Raw genomic sequence first — 22,511 nt, forward strand, 5'->3', positions numbered from 1 at the left:
AAGTCAGCAAGAGTCGACCCTTGAGAAATTTGAGTCAACCCCAAGCACGGGACAACATTAACGACTAGTTTTTTTTACTATTTCTAATGATCATTTCTTCACTCCAACGGCTAGTCTAAGCCTTCTAACGGTCAAACTCCTTCTCCAGCCAACTTCAAGACTATTAAAAGCTAGAAAAATATTTGAGAAGGAAGATTAAAGAGGGACATATTCAAATTAGTGAGGTTCATTAAACATCCTTGTAAAAGTGAAAAAGAGAGAAAAGTTGAGCACTAAGCTTTGAGAGCTTTCAAAGAGGAATCATCACCAACTTCTTCCATATACTCTCAAGCTTCATTTGAGGAAGAAATCAAGCTTCAAAAAATAAATCATCAATTTCTTTTTTAGACTTTATTGAGTTTAAATTCTAATTTTATTTTGAGCTAAAATTTTATATATTGTATTTTGTTTTCTTTACAAATTTTTTTGGAGGAAAAAACTTGAGGATTAGGCTCGTCCAAGCTCAAAATTCGACTTGTTAGGTTTTGACTGGTGAGCTCGTAAAATCAACTGAATTGATTGTGAGCTTGAAAAATAATCGATGTATAGGTTGTGGTTAATGATCCCAAAAAAACAAACTAAATTTGTTTGTGATTCTGGATAAAACAAATACGCTGTAATCAAGAGAATTATAGTAAAATTCCCAAAGAGCTCTTGCGAAGCAAACGTAGGTATGGTATTGCACCAAACTACTATAAATTGTCTTGTGTTTGTATTGTGATTTATCTTACTTGCTTTACACTCTTACTTTACTTTCATTAGTTTATATCTGCTGCTACATATATAAATTCTACACAATCATTCAACTTAAGTTTAAATTGAAGTATATATTTGTTTAGATTTTGATTTAGTTTAAATTGTTAAAGAACCTAATTCACCCCCCTCTTAGGTTGCTATATTTCTGAGTAATAAGTGGTATCAGAGTGGATACTCTATTATTTATTGTTGACCAAGCATTCTAAAGTCAAAAATTATGGCAATCTAAATGCAATTCTTGTTTAATGAAGGCTATTTTATAAATTATTTTTTATTATTTAATGGATCAAATTATACTTATTGAAAAGCTAGGATGAAAATATTTATACAAGCACATGATTATAATTTATGAAAGATTATAATCAATAGCCACACACACCTAATGTATTGATTCATGATAAAGAAGTGATTCAAATGAATGCTAAGGTCATGAATTTATTTTATTATTCATTAGATATAAATGAATTTAATGTAGTTTCTTTATGTATTTGAGCTAAACATGTATGGGATAAATTGGAAGCAACTTATAAGGGAGCAAATCAAGAAGAAAAATCAAGCTCTCAAGAAGATAAGGAAGCTCATCCTAATATATGCTTCATGGCTCATAAGGATGAAAGGAAGAAGAAGAAGAAATAAAGAAAAAAGAAAGTATTGACTAAGGGGGAACAAGGCAAAAATGAGAAAAATGAGAAAGAGGAAGAAAGTATTGCAAATCTTTGCCTCAAGGCTCAAAATGATGAGATAAATATTGAAAACTCTTCCAACTTTAATTTAAAAAATTATTTAAACCCTTTAATGCATTAATGGATGAATACAAAGGAATAAGGCTAAAAAATAAGGAGCTTAAAAGTTCAAATATATCTTTAGCTGAAGAAAAGAATAAGATTTTAATTGAAAAAGAAGAATTTTTGAAGGAAAAGAAAGTCTTGGTTGAAGAAAATAATTTTTTTTTTAAATCAAAAAAAATCTCTTATGAAACAAAATGCTAAACTAAAAAAAGAGATTGAAATATTGAAATCTATGCTTGAGAAGTTCACAATTAGTTCACAAAAGCTTCAATTGATTTTAATAATCAAAAAGCTATTTTTGATAAAATAAAAATTAGTTATAATTTAATAAAAAATAAAAATATATTAAAAATATATTTTCTAGATCTCATCATGCAAATCATTCTATCGTTTGCTTCAAATATAACAAAGTAGGCCATAAAATTTTAGAATATAATATCAAAAAAAATAGTCATACTTTGGTTAAATAAATTTGGATTTCAAAAGAAACCATATGCACTAACTCAAATAGACCCAAGATGATTTGGATATTAAAAATTAAAAAATAATTTTGTAGATATGCCAAGCATCCAGGGGCATAAAAGGAGCAAACTTTTGAAAATAGATACTCAAGACTTAAAGTAGATGAATGATGATGTTTGATAAAAGCTAAAACTTTCTCACATCATACTATCATTGTTTGTTGAGTTTACTTTTCTTGACTGATTGATTTTGCTGATTTTTCTTATGTTAGCAATAATCTTATTCTATAACTTAAAAAGTTCTTGATGTATTGATCTTTGTGCTCTCTTCCATGTGTCATTTTGCTTATTTTGAGCATATGTATTACTTTAAATTCAGTATGCAACTCATATCATGATGTTACTAGAGAAACTTAAATTAAAATGAGCTTGATGACATATGAAACCATTTTGATGTAAATCCTAAAAGTTAATTTTTGACATTCTCATAAGATATAAAATCATTGAAATATGTCAAAAATTGCATGATTCAAAGAATATCAAGATAAGATATTCATTCATAAAAGATTGCATGCTTGATGTTGTAGATTTGCATCGCATATCCACTTGATCCTCAAGGATTTAAAAACCCTCTAATTGAACCTAAATTTTATAGCCTTTATCTAGTTTCCTCTTAACTCAATCATGTTTGATTTGATCAATTATAAACCCCCCAACTAATTAATTTTTGATCCCCCAAATTGAGTTGAATATCATTCTTGATCCCTGGCTTGATTGCCCATTTATTTCTACTCATTTTGATCAATTTTTTCTTAATTTGAAACTTCTTGAACTATATTTTGTATTAAGGAGTCAACTTGTGGCTTTTTGAAGAAAAATAGTTCTATGAGGAGTTGATCCATATTCAATATTTCCTCAATAGATTTGGAACTCTTTAATCTATGATGGGTTTTTTAATTGGAGACATCCTGATCCTTTCTCATTTCTTTCAAATCGAAACCAATTCCAAACTCTTCTTCCTTCAAAATTGGACCTTCTCTCTCCATTTCTATCCTATTCTTGTGGTTTTTGTTCTCCAATGGCACCCTGAAAATAATTCACCCAAAGAAAGATGAAGTCTCATGCAGAAATTAAAGAATTTAACACTTTTCCAAATCATTCTCCCATGCAAAAAAGGATCATGCATCGAAATGATCATAAGTTTAGTTTTCAAAGTGAAAGACGTGCAGGTTGAGATGGATGCTAATAGTATTAGCTGCACACTACATAAACAGATTGATGAGAGTACCTCAGATCATCACGATGTTAGATGTATGTTCTAGAAGTCAATACGACTGACACATTGTAATAAATCTAGGACACAATTTTATACTTAATATATTGATTTGATCAATAAAAAGATATGTTTAATTTTCATTCAAGAGTGATGTATCCTTGAATCGTTCATGAAATTAATACTTCGATACATATTCTTAAGGTGTTGAAAATTAGAGGCATATATAATTAATTCTTAAATACTCTCAATCACATTATCGTCATGAGGATGGTGATCGATCCAAATAGATCGATGCATAAATCACTTTCTTTTAGATAGATGAGTCTCTGATCTTCAATGTAGAGATATTAAGTGATGAGTGTGGATGGTTGTTAGAGAATAACTAATACTGAACGTGACCATACGAAAGATCACTTGAATTTTTATTCAATCATCAGTGATTATCTCGATACTGTAGTTGTATGAATGATCCTTTATCCTATAATGGTATGACTGCTCGCAGTAAGGCTGCTAGAATTTAACTGATACATAAACATGATCTTATTGAGACCTTATAGTGGATGTTGATGATAGTTGATCTACTATAGGAGTAGGATGTGTATCTAGATGGAATCTATCAATCTTGATAGAAAGTAGTCCAATGAGATTTGAGATACTAAGTTCGAGAGTTTGTGACCACAACAGTGTGATTGATGAAAAATTTTTTTTATGAGGATCACAAATGGATTTGAGCTAATTAAATCTATCATATGATGGATGATAAAATTTGATAATTTATCTATGACCTGCCATTTAGTTGGGACTCATGATAGAGGAACTGAATCATATGTGAACCACACCTTGATATTCTTTTTTGATTCACTGGATTATCACTACATACTGCTATGTGTCACTAGTAGATTGTGAGAGCTCACTAGGGTTGCTCAGGATTGACAATCCTTGATGAGTTAGAGTGGAATCGTTTCGACCCATTGAAAAGAATTTCAATGATACTATGATAAAGATCATGATATATCTTACTACCAGATAGAATTGAATCTATGAGGTCACATAATAAAAGGATTAGACCTAGAATAAGCAATTGGGCTTATGAAGTCTCAATTGAGTTTAGAGAAATCCTATTGGGTTTAAGGTAACTTTGCTAGCACATGGTTGAACCCAATTTTTTCTTTATACTTGAATTACTTATTTGATAAGATTAATTTAAATTAATTACCTACTAATAACCTAAATAAGTTAAATTTATTAAGCTCCAATTATTGGGTGCCTAGGATTTTGGATCAAATGTATTAAGGGTTCAAACCTTTAATCAATTTCTTTGATTGTTTGCATAGGGCGCCACTTGATTTGATCAAGTTGGGCATGACCACTTAAAAGAGAGCATGTAGGACCAGCATAGGGCATCCCCTAGCCCCCATGTGGCATATGTAAAAGTGGGTGAAAAGGTGCCAACTGGCTCCAATAGTTGGCACCTAATGGATCTCCTAAAGGGGATCAAATATCTAAGGCTATAAGAATTTCTAATGCAAGTAGGACTTATATTAAGGACCTATTTGATTTTGAATAGGATTCAAACTTTTTATCTATTTAAAGAGACCTTCTCTAAGACCCTTAACATCAGCAATTAAGCAGCCCCCACACCTCCTAAGACTCCCCATTCCTCTCCCACTTTTCTCCCTTCTAGTTCCAATGCCTAAAGGTTGGGCATCCTCCATCTTCACGCCTAAGAGGAGCTTGACCGTCCCCTTTGCTTGCTGGTTCTAGAACTTGGTTGCTTTATAATTAAGGAAGAAGAGAAAAAGAAGAAAAAAAAAAAAGATCAAGGAAAGGATCAAAGAGTTGATCATGATCCAAGCTTTGTTCAGATTCATAGGGTGATCATTCTTGAAGAAGAAAGATCAACACTAAAGAGGGCTATTCCAAGTTGATCCTGAGTGGATACCCATAAAGGTCGGATACTTGCACAACTAAGGGAGAACCTACTATCTTCCAAATCTAGATTTGAAGAAAGAAATTACAAAACAGATATATGATTTGTCACATAATTTAATTTCAGCATAAAATTCAGCATGTATTTAATTTCAACATATGATATAGATCTTTATATTCTATATTTTACACATACTTAATTTAGATTAAAAATTATTTTAATCTTCTATTTCACTTTATTATTTAGAAAAAAAAAATTTGAAACACACATGCATGCCCCGATTCAAAATTCTAACAGTGGTATCAGAGCCATGAATTTTATATGCATGAAATTGACATACATATTTTTGAAAAGAGTTTTAAAATTTAATTTTTCTTAATATGTGAGATATATAGATGATTATTTTAAATTTTAAATTTATTTTAGATTTAATTTTTAGTTCATATATTCTATGTATGAAGGCATGCATAGATCTGAAATTTATTTTAGATAGGATTCTAGTTCATGTATATGTGATATCTAAATGCATGTATAAATCTAAAAATTATTTTAATTTGATTTATGATTCATATATGAGATATATGATTACATATTTAGGTCTAAAAATTAGTTTCAATATGATTCATGATTTGTATATGAGATATATGATATCATGTTGTGATCTGAATTTTTGTTTAGATCTGAATTTATGTATATATATATGAAATATAAAGTTGTATGTTAAATCTAAAAATTAATTTTATGGTTTAAAACTTACCTTTTATGTAAAAAATTTAGATTTGAAATTTAATTTTAGAATTTAAAATTTATATTTGTGCATGAGAATTTTGATCATGGGTAAATCAAAAATTAGATCATGTAATTAGATTGCATCTAAAATTTTTGATTTGAACATAATGGGTCTAATTCGATTAAGTAATTGATTAAATTGAGTAAATTATTGATTAAAATTAGATCAATTAAGTTTAAGATCATATAATTGTTATTGATTAAATCGATTAAATTTTATATATAGAATCAATTAACCTAAGGACCTAATTCGACTCGATAGCTTGAGCCTGATTTACTTAAGCTAACCTATTTAGACCAATTAATCTATTAATATTTAAGATAAGTAATTGAGAGATGGTTATTTAATTAATTTTATTTACTAATCTGATCAATTTATTGGTATCTAAGGAAAGCAATAGGGGGACCCCCATCGATCTCCACTTACCTGACCAATTTGGAAGATTATGTCTTGAATAAGGTTGCTTGATGGTTTGATTTAGCCGATACCAATTAGATCAGTCATATGATAATTGATTAGATGAGTCAAAACCTAAATCTTTCCATAAATACTAAGTTCATAGGTCTTTCATCATTGTAGATGTGCGGGCTGAAGAAAAAATCGGCTTTTTCCTTGTAGGATCTTCCAGATCTAATGAGATCTGGGATGGAATATTTTAAAAAAAATTATCCTATGATATTTCAGATCTAATATCTATTAGATCTAATTCTTATTATCTGATATTAAATCTAAAATTAAATCTAAAAATATGAGGAATAAAAAAATACCTCTAGGGTAACTAGATTATCCTGTAGATGATCGCAGCAATGTCCGAGGTTCTAAAATAGCCACGTAGTCACCTGGCCTCTACCGGTATCCACTCTAGTAGAATCTGAATTATCTTCTCCTCATGAATCTTTGCTTCAAAAATCAAATCTGGATCTAATCTAGAAGATCTTCAACAGATCTTCTGAAGCTGGAGCAGCAACTTCTCGACAAATCTCTGCAGCCTTCTAATTAGAGAGCCACCACGCCTTGGACAAGCACCAGATGGACGTCCAACTTTTTGGATGTGAAGAGGGGAGAGAGAAGACTAGAGGAGATATAGAGAAGTAGAGGGATATTAGGCTTTTGCTGGGGATTGAGCAGATTCTCTAAACCCTAGGCGCAGACAGGGTTTAAATAGACCCTACTGCGCCATGTAATGCCACATCATTCGACTAATCAAAAAATTCCAATTAATTCTAAAAAAAATTTGATTGGTAGAGTGATATCATCTGATCATATCAGATAAAAATCTCCACAATCCCTCCTATTGTTGGCACCAACACTGGATAAGCACAGTGAGATTTGCGCCCCAAAGTCCAAGTTGATCAAAGGATCAGAGTCCTCATCTCATGGGACTCTATCCTTATCCACTTGGGGCGCACGCCCAATCTGAATATGGCACCCACTTTGAGGCCCAATTTAGCAGGTGGACACTCCATAAAAAATCTCCAATGACCTCTTGCCAAGTGGCATTCAGTCCAAGATCCATGGGTCAACGTTTGACCAATGTCCTAAAATGGAAATGACAGGTGACAGGAATTAGCAGGTGTTGTCTTAAATTCATCTAATGAATTAAGATAAATTCTTTTTGAGCTGGATTGGCTCCAGTCAGATTGTGAGAAATTTTCTCAAGGTTCTCTGGGTGAGTCAAATCATATTTGGCTCAGTCGAGATAGAAAAGATTACACGAGGAGAAAGTTAGTCTCAATCGTGTGCTAGCACGATTTTCTTAAACCTAATTGGATCTAATCCAAATCAATCAAACTAGGCTAGCTCAATTGATGACATCCAGACCTTAACTCTTATTTATGTGATCCAGTTAGATTCATTTTCATATGGTAATAAGACATGTCGTGATCTCATCATCGACATCATCGAAACTCCTTTCAATGGATCAGAATTCTTCTGATTCAGACAATTAGAATGATCGATCATCAAGATCATTCTAATTGCTCTCAAAATCCATCAGTGACACCTAGTAATATATAGTGACAACCCATCAGAAATGAAGATGAACCTCTCGGTGTAGCTACTTGTGTGATTGAGTTCCTCTATCATGAGTCCTGACTGAATTAGGGTTAAGGTGAACTCGTCAAACCCAACATCAGTCATATGAATCAATCGATTGATCCGAGTCCAATGTGAAACCCTAATGGAAAACTCTTTTTTATTATTTCACTCTGTCATGGCCATGGGCTTAAGGACTCGATCTTTCGATCATCATAGGACTACTCTCATCTACCGAGGTTGATAGATCCCATCTTGGTGCAATCTGGTTTTTACAATGAATATGCTACAGCCAACATACACCTCAGGATTTTGAATGGCTAGGAGACCGAGTTATGGTGTAGTCAAACTATAACACACTCAAGGTGAACTGTCAATATACCTCAGATCAAAGAACTAGACACACAGCTGCAGCATCGAGCTAGTCATTGATGAGAAGGTAGATTTTCTTATGACTGCTCGAGGTGATCACGCTCAGTACTCTCATTCTCAATGAATATCTGTACTCTCACTTCGATGTCTTCACACTGTAGACTCAAGACACATCTATCCTAAGGAAGTGATCGTACACCAACCTTCTGGATCGATCACCATCCTCATGATGATCCTATGGTCAGGAGCTGTTTATGAGTTAGTTATGTAAATTTATGCCTTAAATTTTTAACTCTTGAAAATATGAATTAACATTCCTACTAACTCAAAGGATGTATCACAGACATAATGTACACAATGTGATAGTAGAATAATCTTTTTATTTATTTATAATCAAAATTATAAATTTATCCTTAGATTTGTATAGGAATGTGTCAACCAATTTGGCATCTAGGGCACATATCTAACAAACTCTCACTTGACCTAATGCCAATTGGCTACATATCTAAGTCCCATCTTCTTAAGGTGGGCTTTGATCTTCTGCTGGCCTATTGGCTTTGTCAGTGGGTCTGTCACATTGTCTGTGGAGTCGACTCTCTTAACCTCAACATAACCTTTTTTGAGGTAATCACGGATCAAATAGAATCGCCGCTTGATATGCTTGGACTTCTGGTGAGACCTTGGCTCCTTAGCTAGGGCTATGGCACCATTATTATCGCAGTAAAGAGGAATGGCATCCGATGACATCACTCCAAGCTCTACGGTAAACTTCTTGTACCAGAATGACTCCTTTGCAGCTTCCGATGCAGCAATATATTCTACCTCCATGATGGAATCAGCAATCACCGTCTGCTTGAAACTCTTCCAGCTAACTGCACCACCATTGCAAATGAACAAACTTTCAGATGTCGACTTTCGATCATCTATATCAGACATAAAGTCTGAGTCTGTAAATTTCTGAATCTGGAGTTCTCCATTTCCAAAGACTAGAAACATATCCTTAGTCCTTCTCAAGTACTTAAGGATACATTTCACAGAAGTCCAGTGCTCTTCATCTGGATTCGACTGATATTTGCTGGTGACACTCACAGCATAGGCTATATCAGGTCGTGTACATAGCATGGCATACATGAAGCTTCCTATTGCCGAAGCATAAGGGATCTTGCTCATGCATTCAATCTTCTCAGGTGTGCTAGGGCACATCTTCTTGGAGAGATGAATGCCATGTATAAAAGATACTAAACCTCTTTTAGAGTTTTCCATGCTAAACCTTTTTAGCACCTCCTCTATGTACATCTTCTGTGAAAGTCCTAGCATCCTATTTGGTCTATCTCTATAGACCTTAATACCCAGTATAAAGGATGCTTCTCCTAGATCTTTCATAGAGAACTCCTTAGACAACCATATTTTGACTGAGGTCATGATGAAAATATCATTTTCAATCAGGAGGATGTCATCTACGTACAGTACGAGGAAGACAACTGCACTCCCACTGACCTTCTTGAACACACATGGTTCCTCCTCGTTCTTGATGAAACCAAACATTTTGATCACATCATTGAAACGAGTATTCCAGCTCCAAGATGCTTGCTTAAGTCTATAAATGGATCTTTGCAGCTTGCAGACCTTGTGATCATCATCACTGGATGTGAAGCCAAGCGGCTGTTCCATATAGATATCTTTTTCAAGATATCCATTTAAGAACGTCATTTTCACGTCCATCTGTCATATTTCATAATCAAATAGGCTGCAACAACAAGCAATGTGCGGATGGATTTTAGCATGGCTACGGGCGAGAAGGTATCCTGATAATCAATGTCTTCGCACTGACTATAACCTTTCGCTATGAGCCTAGCCTTGAATGTCTCCACATTTTCATCTGCACCTATCTTTCTTTTGAAGATCTATTTATACCTAATAGGTACAATACCTTCAGGTGGATCTATCAAGGTCCAGACTTGGTTTGAGTGCATCTAGTCAATTTCTGATCTCATTGCCTCTAACCATTTCTTGGAGTCGATATCTGATATCGCCTCATCATAGATCTTGGGGTCATCACCATGAGCCCCATTTTCCGTGAGGAACATTTTCTCTACTTCTTCTTGTATAGTACCTAAGTACCTTTCAGGAGGACGAAAAATCTTAGTCGATCTACGAGGTGGAAGAGGTTGTGTTAGGACTGGTTCTAATCAATTGGGTTCCTCAGGTTCTTTAGCTCGTTGCTTTTGGAAGACATTCTTCTTGAGCTTAGTTATTTTTCCGATGCCACTTATCTTGAATAAACTATTTTTTAAGAAAAATAACATGTTGATTCACAATCACATTGTGATCTTCTGGAATATAGAAATAGTATCCTAATGACTCTTTAGGATATCCTATGAACCAAGCTCTAAAAGATCTGAACTCTAACTTGTCCGCCTACTGTCTCTTGACATGAGCCGGACAATCTCAAATTCTGAGATGACTCAGACTTGACTTCTTACCATGCCATATCTTATACAGTGTGGTAGAAATGGTTTTAGAGGGAACCCTATTCAATATATATATTGCTGTCATGAGACAATATCCCCAAAGAAACTCAGGGAGGTCCGTGAAGCTCATCATGGAACAGACCATATCTAATAGGGTTCGGTTCCTCCGTTTTGAAACCCCATTGAGTTGTGGCATTCCAGGTGGAGTCCATTGAGAGACTATATTATTATCCTTAAGATAGTCTAAGAACTCCCGACTAAGGTATTCACCTCCTCGATCTAATCGAAGAATCTTAATGGGCTTTTCTGTTTGTTTTTCTACCTCATGCCTGAATTTTTTTGAACTTTTCAAAGGCTTCAGACTTGTGTTTCATTAGAAACACATACCTGTACCTAGACATATCATCGATAAAGATAATGAAGTAGATATAGTTACCTCTAATCGGCATATCAAATGGGCCGCACACATCCGTATGTACTAGGGCAAGTAGGTCTGTGGCCCTTTCCCCATGTCCCACAAAAGGGAGCTTGTTCATTTTGCCTTGAAGGTATGATTCACAAACTGGATATGACTCAAAAGTCAACGGACACAATAGCCTGAATTTCTCCAATTTGTTAATCCTATCTTTCGCTATATGACCTAACCTTAGGTGCCACAGATACCTATCATTTAGACTATCTCTAGGCCTTTTAATTCCTATGGCATTCATATTTTTCTCGATATTAAATACAGATACATCAATATATAGCTGATAGAGATCATTAATAAGAAAATTATTTGTAACTTTATTATTTTCATAAAATATGTTACAATGATCCTTATGAAAGCTAATCACATAGCCTTCTTATGCTAAACATGAAACAGAAATCAAATTCCTGCTTGCTGCAGGCACATAATAACAGTCTCTAAGAACTAAATCTAATCCTAACGGTAATCACAGAAGGTAGGTTCCAACAGCCACAGCAGCAACTCTTGCTCCATTTCCAACACGTAGGATCATATCCCCATCCCTCAGCCTCCTGCTCTCCTCAAGACCCTACATAGAAGTGCACAAATGAGCACTAGAACCAGAGTCAAGTACCCAACTGGATGCAGAGAAAATCGTAAGATTAGATTCTATAACGAGCATACCTCCAGAAGGACCATCCTTCTTGTTCTTCAGGGTGGCCAGATATTGAGGACAGTTTCATTTTCAATGGTCGTCTAAATTGTACTAAAAATATTTTTTCTTTTCAGCAGCCTTCTTCTTCGGTTCTGTCTTCTTCTTCTTTCCATCCACCTTCTTCTTCTTTACAGACTTTTTCTTCTTTCCGAAAGATTTTCTTTTGAAAGAAATCTGCTCCACAGTAAGGACTGAGCCTTTTGAACTCTTTAAAGAAAGCTCAGCCGTAACCAACATGTTCATTAACTCAGCCAAGATACACTGCATCTTATGCATATGGAAGTTCATGATGAACTGACCATATGCATCGGACAAGGACTGAAGGATCACATCAATCTAAAAATCTTTGTCTAAGATGATACCAAGCTTCTCAAGCTCCTTAAGGTCCTTGATCATTGTCAAACAATGATCTTGGACTGACTGCCCATCACGCATTTTAGCCTTAAAAAGTCTTTGGCAGACTTGATACTTGACTGTGCGACTTTGTTCACCAAATAACTCTTGTAGGTGAGCCAACATTTGGTGGGTAGTCATAATGTTCTCATGCTAGCATTGCAAGTCATCAGACATGGCATCCAACATGTAGTACCTAGCTTTGTTATCGTCATCCATCCATTTTTTTAGAGGCGCTCTTTGTTCAACAGTCGGACGTGCTGGTATGGCAGATGGATCTTGGTCCAAGACATGAGTCAGTTTTTCGAAACCCAGAATAATTCTGTAGTTCCTCAACCAGTCTTTGAAATTGGATCCAATCAATCTGTGGGTGTCTAGTATTTTGGTCAAGGGGTTGGACACAGACATGTTTCCTGTAGAGAGTCAAAAGTTTCTAGTTAGATTTTGTAATCAAACTTAATCAATTTGTTTAGAAATTTTATATTTAAACAAATTAGGCTCCCACTATTTTCTCAGATCCCTACACTCCCTAGGTAGAGATGTGAAAATCTTCATGATTAGTGATTTTTAATGGATGGTGCGGTCTCACCGACTGGCTCATCACCTCACCTAACAGTTATTGGTGATGGATCAACCGATGAGTGGACAACTCTTGTCCAATGATTCTCTAATTATGGTGCACCCAAAACTTGATCTCTAATTCATGAAGCTCACCGTGTCCGAAATATTACTCCAATCCTTAGTTAAGTCAGACCCACCATTTGCATGAACTAGATTTCTGATTGAGTCCCTCACCGTATCCAGAATATTGAGCACAACCCATCCTCTAATCCATAGCATCTAATGCCTAATGGACATGGTTGCATCTTTCCAGTGCAACTGAGCCACTGTAACCAGCCGAGAATAATCAACCCCGGAAAGGGCCCGCACATCCACAATGGTGGAAGACCTTAGACTTAATATTTTCTTAAGAAGATTTAATTTAGGTCTCATTAAACTTGACTTGACATAGTCATAACAATTATGACTAACCTATTGGCATGGGTTAGCTCGAATTGTTAGCCACCTCAAATCAGAACTGGGCCTCAAATCTATCCTTATCCACTTGGGGAGCACGCCCAATCTGAATATGACGTCCACTTTGAGGCCCAATTTAGCAGGTGGACACTCCATAAAAAATCTCCAATGACCTCTTGCCAAGTGGCCTTCAGTCCAAGATCCATGGGTCAACGTTTGACCAATGTCCTAAAATGAAAATGACAGGTGACAGGAATTAGCAGGTGTTGTCTTAAATTCATCTCATAAGACAAATTCTTTCTAAGCAGGACTGGCTCTAGTCAGACTGTGAGAAATATTCTCAAGATTCTCTGAGTGAGTCAAATCACATTTGGCTCAGTCGAGATAGAAAAGATTACACGAGGAGAAAGTTAGGCTCAATCGTATGCTAGCATGATTTTCTTGAACCTAATTGGATCTAATCCAAATCAATCGAACTGGACTAGCTTAATTGATAACATCCAGACTCTAACTCTTATTTATGTGACCTAGTTAGGTTCATTTTCATACGGTAATGAGACATATCATGATCTCATCATCGACATCATCGAAACTCCTTTTAATGGATCAGAACTCTTCTGATTCAGACAATTAGAATGATCGATCATCAAGATCATTCTAATTGCTTTCAAAATCCACCAATGACACCTAGCAGATATGGTGGCAACCCATCAGAAATAAAGACAAACCTCTCGGTGCAGCTACCTATGAGATTGAGTTCCTCTATCATGAGTCCCGACTGAATTAGGGTTAAGGTGAACTCGTCAAACCCAACATCAGTCCTATGAATCAATTGATTGATCCGAGTCCGATGTGAAACTCCAATGAAAAATTCTTTTCCATTATTTCACTCTGCCATGGTCATGGGCTTAAGGACTCGATCTTTCGATCATCATAGGACTACTCCTCTCATCTACCGAGGTTGATAGATCCCATCTTGATGTAATCTAGTTCCTACAATGAATATGCTACAGCCAACATACACCTCTGAGTTTTGAATGGCCAGGAGATCGAGTTATGATGTAGTCAAACTATAACACACTCAAGGTGAACTGTCAATGTACCTCAGGTCAAGGAACTAGATACACAGCTGCAGCATCGAGCTAGTCATTGACGAGAAGGTAGATTTTCTTATGACTGCTTGAGGTGGTCACGCTCAGTACTCTTGTTCTCATCGAATACGTATACTCTCACTCTGGTGTCTCCACACCGTAGACTCAAGACACATCTACCCTAAAGAAGCGATCGTACACCAACCTTCCAGATCGATCACCATCCTCATGATGATCCTATGGTCAGGAGCTGTTTATGAGTTAGTTATGTAAATTCATGCCTTAAATTTTCAACTCTTAAAAATATGAATTAATATTTCTACTAACTCAAAGGATGTATCACAGACATAATATACACAATGTGATAGTAGAATAACTTTTTTATTTATTTATAGTTAAAATTATAAATTTGCCTTTAGATTTGTACAGAAATGTGTCAGCCAATCTGGCATCTAGGGCACACATCTAACACGGGCATGGCACTGATGTTGATTGTTCTCGATTGTCATAGTGGTTTAGTTGCACCACGAACATACAACCACTATATTAGCAAAAAGTTACTCCAAGGTAAGGATAGGGTTGGGCCCAATAACTGTTAGGTGAGGAATCCAATGATGGCTTTATACCTACTAGTAAATGGTAGGTCAAATTTTACTGAGTGTGATCAATAACTGTTAGGTGAGCCCACATAACTTAAAGATCAAGTCGCTGCAACATGCTTAGAAAAGTATCTGGATAAAAAATTATCCATGCATCGATGTACGTATTATCAATAACTATTAGGTGAGGTGCATGACATTGGTGGGTCCGTAGCACTCACTAAAAATTTAATTATTGCGTTAGAATTTTTGCTTCCTACCCGAGGAGTAGAGGGATCTGAAAAAATAGTAGGAGTCTTTGTTTGCTTCTTAAAGTCCTTAGAGTAAATATAAATTTAAAGTATAAAAGTCTAACTTGAATCTCTACTCTCGTAGTTAAATTATGTTTGCTTTAAACCCTCTAGCCCACATCCTTGAATCCAATCATTTAACCAGAACTAATTATAAAGACTGATTTAGAAATCTCAGGATTATTCTGACTTCTAAAAAATTAGGTCATATACTTGACCAGGAACCCCTAGTATTACTAAACCGTCCTACTGCTAAGCAAAGAACAGCATATGAAAAGCAAACAGATGAAGATAAATGGATTAAGTGCTATGTGTTGGCTTCCATGTCAAACGAGTTGCAGAACCAGCATGAGCATATACCCACTATTAGGGCTATGATCACTCACCTACATGAGTTGTATAGTAAGCAGAGCCATACAGCATACTTTAAAGTGTCTAAAAGACTCCTTAATCTGATGATGCACGAAGGACAATCAGTCCATGAGCACTGCATGATAGTGATCAAGGACATTGAGGAGCTTAGAAAGCTCAGACTTAATATGCAAAAGTGTTGCTCCTAGATTGATTTTGATGATTACAAAGCAGATTGAAGGGACACAAATAATTTTAAATTGAAAAAGTCCTTATGCTCTTCAGGGGCAAAATCATAATTTTACTAAAATCCTGATTTGATAGTATCATTTGGTAGAACAAAAGATTTGTGATCCAATGGTGAAAATTTCATTGATTTTGGACTTGTATTTTGAAAGTTATGCATGTTTGAAAATCATGAGTCAACCCGTGAGTCAACTCATGGCACAATGAGCTGATTGGCACACCCTGTGAGTCGACCCTCATGAGTCGACCCCCATGAGTCGACCCCTGCAGTTTTAGGCCAAAAGTTGCAGAAACTCATTTTCTGGCTGTTGCAACAGAAGTCGACTCATGAGTCGACTCCTGAAGCATGAGTCGACTCATGAGTCGACCCCTGCGACGGAAAATGTCAGCAACGACTATTTTTTTGCCCATTTTAATTACCTTTTATGCTTCCTAAAATTGCTCTAACGGCTCTTTATCTGCCTAAATTATTTTCTCTTGCTTCTAATGTCATAAAATGCTTTAAATGGTGAAAGAAATTGCAGATTAAATAGCAGATCAAACGTGAAATCTAGAAGAGCAATCGGCAGATCAAACGTGAGAAAAATGAGAGAGAGGATCCGAAATCTGCACGAAAAAGCCTGAGATCAACGAAATATCCAAAAAAAAAAAGAGAGAGGATCCAAAATCCACACGAGAGATTGTGAAAGAGATTCAAGAGCTTTCAAAGAGAGAATCTTTCAAGCCTATTGTTCAACCTTGATCTAGAGATCTTCCAAAGCTTTCAAGAGATCTTCAATCAACAATCAACCTCTTCTCAAGCATTCGTTCAAGCGTTCATCCACTTTGAGAAAATCCAAAAATGGGTTCTTCAATTGAGTAAAGCTTTTATTGTTATATTCGCTCATTTAAGGAGCTGTTATTGTATTAATCTGTGCTCTAAATTTTCTTATTATTTGTGAGTTTTTGTTCTTATTTTTGGAGGATTTCCAAAACAAGGAAAGGTTGATCCGAACCTGAAATCGAAGTGTTTTGGGTTTACTTGTACCCGAGAAATAAGTGATCTAGCTTGGGATAGCTAGTGTCGGAGTTTTCGACGTTTTGTATTCAGGTTGAATACAAGTATAGTGGATTGAAATTTCTAAGTAGGAGCTTGGAGAGTGGATGTAGGTGCAGGGTTGGCACCGAACCACTATAAATCCTTGTGTTTGTGGTGTGCTTTATCGCTTCACTTTATTTCTTTATTATATCCTTGCATTCCTATTTTAGGTATTTAATATTGAATTAAAATCTTTGTCTTGTTCATCATAAGTAATTAATCAATTCTAAAAATTTTTAGAAACCCAATTCACCCCCCCCTCTTGGGTTGCATAGCTGAGCAACAAGTGGTATCAGAGCACGGTGCTCTAGCCCTTCTTTGATCTAACAATCAAAGAGTCAAAGATCTATGGCAACCCATATTGGTACTTCTCTAGCCGAGGGGCAATCAACAAACCGACCTCCACTTTTCAATGGGTCTAATTACACCTATTGGAAAGCTCGGATGAAGATTTTCATACAAGCACTCGACTATGATATGTGGAGTATCATAGTGAATGGTCCTCACACACCCACCAAGATTATAGATGGTGAGGAGTCAACCAAACCCGAGAAAGAATGGGATGAGATTGACAAGAAATTGGCACAATTAAATGCCAAAGTCATGAATGTTCTTTATTGTGCACTAGATGCTAGTGAATTCAATCGCATTTCTACTTGTGCATCTGCTAAAGAAATATGGGATAGGTTAGAAGTAACCCATGAGGGAACAAATCAAGTAAAAGAGTCTAAAATAAACATGCTTGTACATAAATATGAATTGTTCAAAATAGAGCATGATGAGTCCATAACTGCCATGTTTACTCGTTTTACTGATATAATTAATGGTTTGAAGAGTCTTGGCAAATCTTATACTAACAGTGAACTTGTAAGGAAGATTCTCAAGTCACTGCCAAGAACTTGGGAAGCCAAGGTGACTGCCATCCAAGAAGCAAAGGACTTGAACACTCTACCTCTAGAAGAGCTTCTTGGATCCTTAATGACTCATGAACTTAGCATGAAGCAACATCAAGAGGATGAAGTCAAAAAGAAAGGAACCATTGCCCTCAAATCCACAACTTTGCCTGATTATGAAACGGATGAATCTGAAGATGAAGAACAGGATGAAGAGATGGCACTCATCACCCGAAAATTTAAGAAGTTTTTAAGAAAAAGGAAACAGGGGATGAGAAAGAAATTCACAAAAGGGGAACAAAGCAAAGAAAAAGAGAAAGATCAACCCCTTACATGCTACGAGTGCAAGAAGCCGGGATATTTCAGATCCGAATGTCCACAACTGAAAAAAGGTCCCACAAAGTTCAAAAAGAAGGCAATGATGGCGACTTGGAGTGCGAGTGATGACTCAAGCTCCGATGAGGAAACCTCAACAGAACAAGCCAACCTGTGCCTGATGGCACATGAAAATGAGGTGTGTCTAGCATCCCAAGAAGGAAACAGGAAATGGTATCTTGACAGCGGATGCTCGAGACACATGACTGGTGATGAATCACAATTCATCACGCTTGATGCTAAGGATGGAGGGATGGTCACCTTTGGAGATAATGGCAAAGGAAAGATCATCGGGATAGGTAACATTGGTATCACTCCCTCCAAATACATTGAGAATGTTTTACTAGTTAAAGGTTTAAAGCATAACTTACTTAGCATTAGTCAATTCTGTGATAAAAGGTATAAAGTAGTTTTTGAATCATCTGTTTGCATTGTGACTAGTCCTATTAACGATGGCATTAAATTTATAGGACATAGGCATGGCAATGTTTATATGATAGATTTGAATGACTTAGCCAAATTAGACATGCAATGCCTAGTATCCTTGAATGCTAAAATCAATGAGACTAGTTGGCTGTGGCATCGTAGACTTGCACATATCAGCATGCATTCTCTTTCAAAATTAATTAAGAAAGATTTAGTTCTCAGTTTGCCAAAACTGAATTTTGAAAAGGATAGAATTTGTGATGCATGCCAATTAGGTAAACAAACTAGAGTATCATTTAAATCCAAAAACACTGTTTTAACTTCTAAACCATTAGAGCTCTTACATATGGACTTATTTGGACCAACAAAAACCATCAGTCTTGGAGGAAAACGATATGACTTTGTAATTATAGATGATTACTCTCGTTTTACTTGGGTTTTCTTTTTGGCTCACAAAAATGAAACTTTTCATATTTTCACTAAATTTCATCGAAAAGTCTCTAATGAAAAAGGGTTTTCAATTCAAAATATTAGAAGTGACCATGAAACTGAATTTGAAAATCAAAATTTTGAAAATTTTTATGATGAAAATGGAATTGGCCATAACTTCTCTGCTCCTAGGACACCCCAACAAAATGGGGTAGTTGAAAGGAAAAACAGAACCTTAGAAGAAATGGCCCGTACCATGCTTTGTGAAAGCAACCTTCCAAGGTATTTTTGGGCGGAAGTAATTAACACAGCATGTTACATTTTAAATCATGCTTTAATTAGATAATTTTTAAAGAAAACCCCCTATGAACTTTGGAAAGGAAGAAAACCAAATATTGCATATTTTCATGTTTTTGGTTGCCGATGTTTTGTATTAAATAATGGCAAAGAAAAACTTGATAAATTTGATGCAAAATCAGATGAAGCAATCTTTCTAGGTTACTCCTCCACTAGTAAAGCATTTAGAGTTTTCAACAAAAGAACTTTAGTAGTTGAGGAGTCCATACATGTTGTTTTTGATGAATCTAACGATCTTCCTTCAAGGAAGAATGAGGGTGTTGATGATGCAGATCCACTAATAGAAGGTATGAAGGAGATCACTCTGAAAGATTCAGCAACTCCAGAAGACAAGGATCAAGAAGACGAACAAAATGAGAAAGGTGAAGAAACTCAAGAACAACCTCAAGGTACAAATGACCTACCCAAAGAATGGAGGTATGTTCACAACCACCCTAAGGAGTTAATTATTGGTGATCCTATGCATGGGGTAAAAATCCGTTCTTCACTTAGAGATGTAGTTAATCATTGTGCTTTTGTATCTCATCTTGAACCTAAAACTTTTGAAGAAGCTGAAAATGATCATAATTGGATTAATGCTATGCAAGAGGAACTTAATCAATTTGAAAGAAATAATGTTTGGACCTTAGTATCAAGACCTAAAGATTATTCAATAATTGGCACAAAATGGGTCTTTAGAAACAAATTAGATGAGCATGGAAATGTAATTAGAAATAAAGCAAGACTGGTTGCTAAGGGATATAATCAAGAAGAAGGAATTGATTTTGATGAAACCTTTGCACCTGTTGCTAGATTAGAAGCTATTAGACTTCTACTTGCATATGCTTGCTTTATGAAATTCAAATTATTTCAAATGGATGTTAAAAGTATATTTTTAAATGGGTATATCTCTGAAGAAGTATATGTAGAACAACCATCCGGATTTGAAAATCATGCTTTTTCTAATCATGTCTTTAGATTAAATAAAGCTTTATATGGATTAAAACAAGCACCTAGAGCATGGTATGAAAGGCTAAGCAAATTTCTAATGAATAATGGTTTTTCAAGAGGTAATGTAGATACAACCCTATTTATTAAAAGAAATCAAAATGATATGCTAATTATACAAATTTATGTTGATGACAAAATTTTTGGGTCTACTAATGAATCCCTTTGTCAAGACTTTGCTAAGCTTATGCAGGGGGAGTTCGAGATGAGCATGATGGGAGAACTCACCTTCTTCCTCGGACTCCAAATCAAACAATCAAAAGAGGGAATCTCCATCACCCAAAGCAAGTACACCAAGGAACTACTCAAAAGATTTGGAATGGAGAACTGCAAACCAATTGGCACACCAATGAGTCCCTCATGTAAGCTTGACAAGGATGATGAAGGTAAAAGCGTAGACTTAAAATACTATAGAGGTATGATTGGCTCATTATTATATTTAACTGCAAGTAGGCCTGATATCATGTTTAGTATTTGCTTATGTGCTAGATATCAATCTAATCCTAAAGAATCTCATTTGAATGCTGTTAAAAGAATCCTTAGATACTTAAATGATACTCAAACTCTAGGGTTATGGTACTCTAAGGACTCACAAATTAATTTATTAGGATATTCAGATGCTGATTTTGCTGGATGCAAATTAGATAGAAAAAGCACAAGTGAAACTTGCCAATTTCTTGGAGTTAACCTAATCTCATGGTTTAGCAAGAAATAAAATTCGGTGGCACTGTCTACGGCTGAGGCCGAATACATTGCAGCTGGAAGTTGTTGTGCTCAAATCTTGTGGATTAAGCAACAACTCGAAGATTTTAGAATTAAACTTAATGAAATACCAATAAGATGTGACAACACAAGTGCCATAAATCTATCTAAAAATCCAATTCAACACTCAAGATCTAAACATATTGAAATAAGACATCATTTTATAAGAGAACATGTTCAAAACAAAAATGTAATTCTTGAATATGTTTGCACTGAAAATCAATTAGCTGATATCTTTACAAAGGCCCTTAGTGAGGATAGACTTTGTGAAATTAGGAGAAATCTAGGAATTCTAGATCCATTTGCCTAAAATTTCTCAATTTCCAAAGAATTGATTAGAGCTCAATTTTCAACATCTATCCTGGTCCCAAAAGCTCAAATTTATCATTCTAAAAACTTATCATTGAGCAAAATTCTTTCACTCAAAATTTTAAAATTTTCTAGAATTTATTCACATTTTTCCTGATTTTCTGAACTTCATGAGTCGACCCCCATGAGTCGACTCAATGGCAAACTTGTAAATCCCACTAACTTTCAACGGGTTCATTGTTTTTATACTGAAACCCTGTTCGTGAGACGACTCATCTTCCCATCGTTCTTCTTCCAAAAGCCGTCTTCTCCAACTCTTCTTGCTCCAAATCCAAGGATTAATTTCGAGGCAATTCTCCCTCCTCCTCTCCACCAAAAATCGCCTCCTTGAAAAGGATTTTCTGTGCTTTCTCGCATTGCTTGGCGCGGTTGGAACATGCCCTAGCACTTTACCGATCTTCCAAAATCCACTTTTTTTCTCCATCAAAATCCTTCTTCACTCTCTTGTGATCCCTCCTCCACTCAATTCAAGTCTCCTTGTCTGCTACTATAGTGGATATGGCTCCAAAGATGAAACTTCCCCAAAGAAGAAAGTCAATCCGTGAGCCTGAAGATATTGTCAGAAAGTAAAGGCAAGCTGCTCAATCTTCAACTGCTCCCACTCCAGTTTCTGTACCTGCTCAAGGTCCCTCTCAATCCCTCATAAGCCCCAGTAAGAATCCTCTTTCCGATAGAAAAGTAGAAACCGGGAAAAATATAGATTTTCGGTTCTTTGAGGAAGAAGGATTTACTTTTGCTACCAAAATTAAAAACCAAGGATGGAAACTC

Source organism: Elaeis guineensis, chromosome 2, assembly GCF_000442705.2.
Source record: "Elaeis guineensis isolate ETL-2024a chromosome 2, EG11, whole genome shotgun sequence".
Taxonomy (NCBI): domain Eukaryota; kingdom Viridiplantae; phylum Streptophyta; class Magnoliopsida; order Arecales; family Arecaceae; genus Elaeis; species Elaeis guineensis.